The sequence below is a fragment of the Aegilops tauschii genome, chromosome 5 (assembly GCF_002575655.3).
Source record: "Aegilops tauschii subsp. strangulata cultivar AL8/78 chromosome 5, Aet v6.0, whole genome shotgun sequence".
In the NCBI taxonomy this organism is placed as follows: Eukaryota; Viridiplantae; Streptophyta; class Magnoliopsida; order Poales; family Poaceae; genus Aegilops; species Aegilops tauschii.
This window is the reverse complement of record NC_053039.3, coordinates 213,216,236-213,224,347: the sequence shown is the minus strand read 5'-3', so window position 1 is coordinate 213,224,347 and position 8,112 is coordinate 213,216,236.

Here is an 8,112-nt window from a genome sequence, read left to right as displayed (position 1 = left end):
AACCGGATACGTATTTTTATTGAATGGTGGAGCTGTCAATTGGTGCAGTTGCAAGCAGAGCGTCGTGGCGGGATCTACGTGTGAAGCGGAGTACATAGCTGCTTCGGAAGCAGCAAATGAAGGAGTCTGGATGAAGGAGTTCATATCCGATCTAGGTGTCATACCTAGTGCATCGGGTCCAATGGAAATCTTTTGTGACAATACTGGTGCAATTGCCTTGGCAAAGGAATCCGATTTCACAAGAGAACCAAGCACATCAAGAGACGCTTCAATTCCATCCGAGATCAAGTCAAGGAGGGAGACATATAGATTTGCAAGATACACACGGATCTGAATGTTGCAGACCCGTTGACTAAGCCTCTCTCACGAGCAAAACATGATCAGCACCAAGACTCCATGGGTGTTAGAATCATTACTATGTAATCTAGATTATTGACTCTAGTGCAAGTGGGAGACTGAAGGAAATATGCCCTAGAGGCAATAATAAAGTTGTTATTTATATTTCCTTATATCATGATAAATGTTTATTATTCATGCTAGAATTGTATTAACCGGAAACTTAGTACATGTGTGAATACATAGACAAACAGAGTGTCACTAGTATGCCTCTACTTGACTAGCTCGTTAATCAAAGATGGTTAAGTTTCCTAGCCATGGACAAGAGTTGTAATTTGATGAACGGGATCACATCATTAGAGCATGATGTGATTGACTTGACCCATCCGTTAGCTTAGCACTATGATCGTTTAGTTTATTGCTATTTCTTTCTTCATAACTTATACATGTTCCTATGACTATGAGATTATGCAACTCCTGAATACCGGAGGAACACCTTGTGTGCTATCAAACGTCACAACGTAATTGGGTGACTATAAAGATGCTCTATAGGTGTCTCCGATGGTGTTTGTTGAGTTGGCATAGATCGAGATTCGGATTTGTCACTCCGATTGTCGGAGATGTATCTCTGGGCCCTCTCGGTAATGCACATCACTATAAGCCTTGCAAGCAATGTGACTAATGAGTTAGCCATGGGATGATGCATTATGGAACGAGTAAAGAGACTTGCCGGTGACGAGATTGAACTAGGTATTGGGATACCGACGATCAAATCTCAGGTAAGTAACATACCGATGACAAAGGGAACAACGTAAGTTGTCATGCGGTTTGACTGATAAAGATCTTCGTAGAATATGTAGGAACCAATATGAGCATCCAGGTTCCGCTATTGGTTATTGACCGGAAGTGAGTCTCGGTCATGTCTGCATAGTTCTCGAACCCGTAGGGTCCGCACGCTTAATGTTCGATGACGATTGGTATTATGAGTTTATGTGTTGTGATGTACTGAAGGTTGTTCGAGGTCCCATATGTGATCACGGACATGACGAGGAGTCTCGAAATGGTCGAGACGTAAAGATTGATATATTGGACGATGTTATACGGACACCGGATGAGTTCCGGGGGTCACCGGATAAATATCAGAGTGCCGGGGGGTTATCGGAACCCCCGGGGGAACAAATGGGCCTCTATGGGCCTTAGTGGGAAGAGAGGAAGGGCCAGGAGGGCCTGGCCACGCCCCCCCCCCCCTTGGGTCTGAATTGGACTAGGGTAAGTGGGCGGCGCCCCCTTTCCTTCCCTTCCCCCTCTTCCTTCCTTCCCCCTCTCTCCTTCTTGGTGGATTCCTACTAGGACTTGGGAGTCCTAGTAGGATTCCCCTCTTGGGGGCGCACCCTAGGGGCCGGCCGGCCTCCCCCTTGCTCCTTTATATACGGGGCCAGGGGGCACCCTAGAACACACAAGTTGACAGTTGTCTTAGCCGTGTGCAGTGCCCCCCTCCACAGATTTCCACCTCGGTCATATCATTGTAGTGCTTAGGCGAAGCCCTGCGTCGGTAACTTCATCAACACCGTCACCATGCCGTCGTGCTGACGGAACTCTCCCTCGGCCTCAGCTGGATCAAGAGTACGAGGGACGTCACCGAGCTGAACGTGTGCAGATCACGGAGGTGCCGTGCGTTCGGTGCTAGGATCGGTCGGATCATGAAGACGTACGACTACATCAACCGCGTTGTCATAACGCTTCCGCTTTCGGTCTACGAGGGTACGTGGACAACACTCTCCCCTCTCGTTGCTATGGATCACCTAGATAGATCTTGCATGATCATAGTAAATTTTTTGAAATTACTGCGTTCCCCAACAACCACGTGGTCGTGCTGACGGAACTCTCCCTCGACCTCAACTGGATCAAGAGTTCGAGGGACGTCACCGAGCTGAACGTGTGCTGATCGCGGAGGTGCCGTACGTTCGGTACTTGGATCGGTTGGATCGTGAAGACATTCGACTACATCAACCGCGTTACTAAACGCTTCCGCTTTCGGTCTACGATGGTACGTGGACACACTCTCCCCGCTCGTTGTTATGCTTCTCCTAGATAGATCATGCATGATCGTAGGCAAAAAATTTGAAATACTATGTTCCCCAACAGTGGCATCAGAGCCAGGTCTATGCATAGATGTTATATGCACGAGTAAAACACAAAGAGTTGTGGGCGATAATAGTCATACTGCTTACCAGCAACATCTTACTTTGATTCGGCGGTATTGTTGGATGAAGCGGCCCAGACCAACATTACATGACCGCGTTCATGAGACTGGTTCTACCGACGTGCCTCGCACACAGGTGGCTAGTGGGTGCCTGTTTCTCCAGCTTTATTTGAATCGAGTTTGACTACACCCGGTCCTTGTTGAACGTTAAAACAACACACTTGACGAATCGTTGTGGTTTTGATGCGTAGGTAAGAACGGTTCTTGCTAGAAGCCCGTAGCAGCCACGTAAAACTTGCAACAACAACGTATAGGACGTCTACCTTGTTTTTGCGGGGCTTGCTATGATGTGATATGGTCAAGACGTGATGATATATAAACTTTTGTATGAGATGATCATGTTTTGTAACAGTTATCGGCAACTGGAAGGAGCCATATGGTTGTCGCTTTATTGTATGAAATGCAATCACCATGTAATTGCTTTACTTTATCACTAAGCGGTAGCGATATTCGTAGAAGCAATAGTTGGCGAGACGACAACGATGCTACGATGGAGATCAAGGTGTCAAGCTAGTGATGATGGTGATCATGACGGTGCTTTGGAGATGGAGATCAAAGGCACAAGATGATGATGGCCATATAATATCACTTATTTTGATTGCATGTGATGTTTATCTTTTATGCATCTTATTTTGCTTAGTACGGCAGTAGCATTATAAGATGATCTCTCACTAAATTTCAAGGTATAAGTGTTCTCCCTGAGTATGCATCGTTGCTACAGTTCATCGTGCCGAGACACCACGTGATGATCGGGTGTGATAAGCTCTACGTTCACATACAATGGGTGCAAGCTAGTTTTGCACACGCAGAATACTCGGGTTAAACTTGACGAGCCTAGCATATGAAGATATGGCCTCGAAACACTGAGACTGAAAGGTCGAGCGTGAATCATATAGTAGATATGATCAACATAGTGATGTTCACCATTGAAAACTACTCCATCTCACGTGATGATCGGACATGGTTTAGTTGATATGGATCACGTGATCACTTAGATGATTAGAGGGATGTCTATCTAAGTGGGATTTCTTAAGTAATATGATTAATTGAACTTTAATTTATCATGAACTTAGTACCTGATAGTATTTTGCATGTCTATGTTGTTGTAGATCAACGGCCCGTGCTACTGTTCCTTTGAATTTCAATGCGTTCCTAGAGAAAGCTAAGTTCAAAGATGATGGTAGCAACTACATGGACTGGGTCCGTAACTTGAGGATTATCCTCATTGCTACACAGAATAATTACTTCCTGGAAGCACCGCTAGGTGCAAGACCAGCTGCAGGAGCAACGCCGGACATTATGAACGCCTGGCAGAGATAAGCTGATGACTACTTGATAGTTCAGTGTGCCATGCTTTACGGCTTAGAATCGGGACTTCAACGACGTTTTGAACGTCATGGAGCATATGAGATGTTCCAGGAGTTGAAGTTAATATTTCAAGCAAATGCCCAGATTGAGAGATATGAAGTCTCCAATAAGTTCTACAACTGCAAAATGGAGGAGAATAGTTCTGTCAGTGAACATATACTCAAAATGTCTGGGTACCACAATCACTAGACTCAACTGGGAGTTAATCTTCCGGTTGATAGTGTCATTGACAGAGTTCTTCAATCACTGCCACCAAGCTACAAAAGCTTCATGATGAACTATAATATGGAAGGGATGGATAAGACAATTCCTGAGCTCTTCGCGATGCTAAAGGCTGCTGAGGTAGAAATCAAGAAGGAGCATCAAGTATTGATGGTTAACAAGACTACTAGTTTCAAGAAAAAGGGTAAAGGGAAGAAGGGGAACTTCAAGAAGAACGGCAAGCAAGTTGCTGCTCAAGTGAAGAAGCCCAAGTCTGGACCTAAGCCTGAGACTGAGTGCTTCTACTGCAAAGGGACTGGTCACTGGAAGTGGAACTGCCCCAAGTATTTGGCGGATAAGAAGGATGGCAAAGTGAAAGGTATATTTGATATACATGTTATTGATGTGTACCTTACTAATGCTCATAGTAGCACCTAGGTATTTATGCTGGTTCTGTTGCTCATATTTGCAACTCAAAACAGGGGCTACGGATTAAGCGAAGATTGGCTAAGGAGGAGGTGACGATGCGCGTGGGAAATGGTTCCAAATTCAATGTGATCGCCGTCGGCACGCTACCTCTACATCTACCTTCGGGATTAGTTTTAGACCCGGATAATTGTTATTTGGTGCCAGCGTTAAGCATGAACATTATATCTGGATCTTGTTTGATGCGAGACGGTTATTCATTTAAATCAGAGAATAATGGTTGTTCTATTTATATGAGTAATATCTTTTATGGTCATGCAATGAGTGGTCTATTTTTGTTGAATCTCGATAGTAGTGATACACATATTCATATTATTGAAGCCAAAATATATAATTTTAATAATTATAATGCAACTTATTTGTGGCACTGCCGTTTAGGTCATATTGGTGTAAAGCGCATGAAGAAACTCCATGATGATGGGCTTTTGGAATCACTTGATGCTTCCGAACCATGCCTCATGGGCAAGATGACTAAGACTCCATTCTCTGGAACAATGGAGCGAGCAACAGACTTGTTGGAAATAATACATACTGATGTATGCGGTCCGATGAGTGTTGAGGCTCGCGGCGGGTATCGTTATTTTCTGACCTTCACAGATGATTTGAGCAGATATGGGTATATCTACTTGATGAAACATAAGTCTGAACATTTGAAAAGTTCAAAGAATTTCAGAGTGAAGTGGAAAATCATCATAACAAGAAAATAAAGTTTCTACGATCTGATCGTGGAGGTGAATATTTGAGTTACGAGTTTGGTGTTCATTTGAAACAATGTGGAATAGTTTCGCAACTCACGACACCTGGAACACCACAGCGTAATGGTGTGTCCGAACGTCGTAATCGTACTTTATTAGATATGGTGCGATCTATGATGTCTCTTACTAATTTACCGCTATCATTTTGGGGTTATGCTTTAGAGATGGCTGCATTCACGTTAAATAGGGCACCATCTAAATCCATTGAGACGACACCATATGAACTATGGTTTGGCAAGAAACCCAAGTTGTCGTTTCTTAAAGTTTGGGGCTGCGATGCTTATGTGAAAAAGTTCAACCTGATAAGCTCGAACCCAAATCGGAGAAATGTGTCTTCATAGGATACCCAAAGGAGACTGTTGGGTACACCTTCTATCATAGATCCGAAGCAAAGATATTCATTGCTAAGATTGGATCCTTTCTAGAGAAGGAGTTTCTCTCGAAAGAAGTGAGTGGTAGGAAAGTAGAACTTGATGAGGTAATTGTATCTGCTCCCTTATTGGAAAGTAGTTCATCACATAAATCAGTTCCAGTGATTCCTACACCAATTAAGTGAGGAAGCTAATGATGATGATCATGAAACTTCTGATCAAGTTACTACCGAACCTCGTAGGTCAACCCGAGTAAGATCCGCACCAGAGTGGTATGGTAATCCTGTTCTAGAGGTCATGTTACTTGACCATGACGAACCTACGAACTATGAGGAAGCGATGATGAGCCCAGATTCCGCAAAATGGCTTGAGGCCATGAAATCTGAGATGGGGTCCACGTATCAGAACAAAGTATGGACTTTGGTTGACTTGCCCGATGATCGGCAAGCCATAGAGAATAAATGGATCTTCAAGAAGAAGACTGACGCTAACGGTAATGTTACTATCTACAAAGCTCGACTTGTTGCGAATGGTTTTCGACAAGTTCAAGGAGTTGACTACGATGAGACCTTCTCACCCGTAGCAATGCTTAAGTCTGTCTGAATCATGTTAGCAATTGCCGCATTTTATGATTATGAAATTTGGCAAATGGATGTCAAAACTGCATTCCTTAATGGATATCTTAAAGAAGAGTTGTATATGATGCAACCAGAAGGTTTTGTCGATCCAAAAGGTGCTAACAAAGTGTGCAAGCTCCAGCGATCCATTTATGGACTGGTGCAAACCTCTCGGAGTTGGAATATACGCTTTGATAGTGTGATCAAAGCATATGGTTTTATACAGACTTTTGGAGAAGCTTGTATTTACAAGAAAGTGAGTGGGAGCTATGTAGCATTTCTGATATTATATGTGGATGACATATTGTTGATCGAAAATGATACGAAATTTCTGGATAGCATAAAAGGATACTTGAATAAGAATTTTTCACTGAGAGACCTCGGTGAAGCTGCTTATATATTGGGCATCAAGATCTATAGACATAGATCAAGACACTTAATTGGACTTTCACAAAGCACATACTTGATAAAGTTTTGAAGAAGTTCAAAATGGATCCGGCAAAGAAAGGGTTCTTGCCTGTGTTACACGGTGTGAAGTTGAGTCAGACTCAATGCCCGACCACTGCAGAAGATAGAGAGAAAATGAAAGTCATTCCCTATGCTTCAGCCATAGGTTCTATCATGTATGCAATGTTGTGTACCAGACGTGATGTGTGCCTTGCTATTAGTGAGCAGGGAGGTACCAAAGTAATCCAGGAGTGGATCACTGGACAGCTGTCAAGAACATCCTGAAATACCTGAAAAGGACTAAGGATATGTTTCTCGTTTATGGAGGTGACAAAGAGCTCATCGTAAATGGTTACCTCGATGCAAGCTTTGACACTGATAAGGATGACTCTAGTCACAAACCGGATACGTATTTATATTGAATGGTGGAGCTGTCAGTTGGTGCAGTTCTAAGCAAAGCATCATGGCGGGATCTATGTGTGAAGCGGAGTACATAGCTGCTTCGGAAGCAGCAAATGAAGGAGTCTGGATGAAGCAGTTCATATCTGATCTAGGTGTCATACCTAGTGCATCGGTGCTACCTCTTGAGCATGCGTTGGTTTTCCCTTGAAGAGAAAAGGGTGATGCAGCAAAGTAGCGTAAGTATTTCCCTCAGTTTTTGAGACCCAAGGTATCAATCTAGTAGGAGACGACCTAAAAATGCCCGAACTAACAAATTCCCATCTGATGGCACCTCTCCTCCGCCTCTCCTCTCTCCCACCTGCTTCCTCCCAACGATGGATCTAACCACCAATCCTCACCATGGAAGGACTACTGCATTGGGATTTCAACCCTGGTCTTGCAGTATCAGAACAGGTACGTCGAAGATTTGGAGAAACGGTTCACTTTTCTCCATCTCGCAATACCAAGGAATTCTTCTTGGTGGTTTCTTTCTCCTCGGCCTCTTTTCCCCTTTCTGAAGAATCTGTGGGTGTGGTTTTGCAATGCTGTATTGGTGGGCATCCCAAGGGGTTCAAGGTGGTTAAGCTCAATGACAGATCTTTTCGCTTTTCTGTGGCTGGTAACAAAGTGGGTCATTTCATCCATGGGCTCAAAGATCGTATTTGGCCGGATTTTATATGTCATTTTCATATTTTCAATGGTCGTTTCAATGGATACAAACATTTTGAACAGCAATGGCATGCTGATGAACATCTAGAGCCCATTGCTGCGCGCAGCCCTCTGGCTATTCGCTACAGCCATCCGGTCTTTCAGGACACGTCGATCAA